Genomic DNA, 1647 nt, shown 5'->3' on the forward strand with positions numbered 1-1647 from the left:
TCAGGCCAATGACCGACAGGGCTTGAGAAACAAGGGACGAGTGTCTCCACGCTCCCGGGCGTGTCCAGAGCAGTGGTGGCCGGGAGGAGCGGGCTACGAGAGGGGCCCCAGAGGAGACGGCCGTCCTTGCTCCTGGCCCTGCGGTCAGACCCTGGAGCACAGCACAGCAAACCAAGTAAATGCCCCTCCCGGGGCCACCCACAGCATAGGGTGACAAGGGACAGAAACAGGACAGCCTCCCATACCCTGGGCAGCACTGTCCCAGTGACCAGGCTGCTCTTCTGCCTGGCCGGCACCTGCTGTCCAGGCTGGGACAACACAGCCCAGCTGGCCACTGGGCCAACCCCCTCCCCTGGAGACAAGCAGTCCCCGAGCCCGGACCCTGCTGAGAGATGGCCGCTGCCCTGAGCGAGCCAGCCTGGCACTGAGTCAGACAGAGACGCTGCAGCCCGGACGGGGATCCTCCCCCCAGAGACCAAATTAATTCGGAGGGTGCTCACGGCGATGGCAGGCAGGGGCATCGAGTACCTGGTGCGGGAGGTGGGGCAGCCCGCGCCCTGAACCCCCACACGAAGCCGAAAACCAGCTTTGTGGCAGCCAGAGGAGGAGACCCTGTTTACCACTGGGCTGCGGAAGGGGGCCTTCCTTCCAGCGACGCTCAGAAAGGAGACCCTGCACGGCTCCCCACTGCTCTTAGGTAAGATCCAAAGTCCTGATGCCTGCCGTGGAATACAATTCAGCCATGAAAAAGGAAAGAGCCACGGACGCCTGCTACAACATGGGCGAACCTCAAAACACCATGCGGGGTGAAAGCCAGACACAGAAGGCCACGAAGGGTATGATTCCATTTTGGGAAATGTCCAGAACGGGCAACCCACAGGCAGAAAGTAAACCAGCGGTGGCCAGGGGCTGGGGGGGAGGGGGGTGGCTACGTAACGGGTATGGGGTCTCCTTTGGGGGATGAAAATGTTCTGCCATTCAACAGGGCTGTGGTTGCACAGCACTGAATGTGCGAAATGCCACTGACTTGTTAAAATGATTCATCTGTATGTGAATCTCACCTCCGTTAATTTTTTTTTAAGTTTATTTAATTTTGAGAGAGCGCACAAGTGGGGGAGGGGCAGAGAGAGAGAGAGAGAGAGAGAGAGAGAGAGAGGGAGAAGAGAGAGAATCCCAAGCAGGCTCCACACTGCCAGCGCAGAGCCCGACGTGGGACTCGAACCCACGAAACCGTGAGATCACGACCTGAGCCAAGGTCAGACGCTCAACCGACTGAGCCACCCAGGCGCCCCGTAGGTTTGTTTTAATCCAAATTCCTTCTCTCAGTCTGCGAGGCCCTGCATAACCTGAGCCCTGTCCATCTCTCCGGCTACATCTAATGTTACCTCGGCCCATTTGCTCCCTCGCTGATGTTGGTTACACTGGACATCCCAGATGAGCCATCAAGGAGTTCCAGTCCTGGGTCTGCACAATGCACATACCTCAGTTTCCCCAACTGTTCAATGAGGGCATTGGCTCAGCTGGTACATGGGAGATGCAGATTCACGTATCTTGATCGCCCCTGTCCAACACTTCAGCTAGTAGCCACGTGCAGCTGTGGCTGCAAATATAAGCTGAAACTTATATTTCAATATACATGGGGGCACC

General features: G+C 57.6%; 1 non-coding gene across 1 annotated transcript; it reads right to left on the reverse strand.

Annotated features, from left to right (window-relative positions):
- Positions 1–1201: 1201 nt before the first annotated feature.
- Positions 1202–1287, reverse strand: TRNAQ-UUG. The gene has a single exon. It is a non-coding gene; the product is annotated as a tRNA-Gln (tRNA).
- Between the last annotated feature and the right edge of the window lie 360 nt (positions 1288–1647).

This window comes from Panthera tigris, chromosome D3 (genome assembly GCF_018350195.1).
Source record: "Panthera tigris isolate Pti1 chromosome D3, P.tigris_Pti1_mat1.1, whole genome shotgun sequence".
NCBI classification, from domain to species: domain Eukaryota; kingdom Metazoa; phylum Chordata; class Mammalia; order Carnivora; family Felidae; genus Panthera; species Panthera tigris.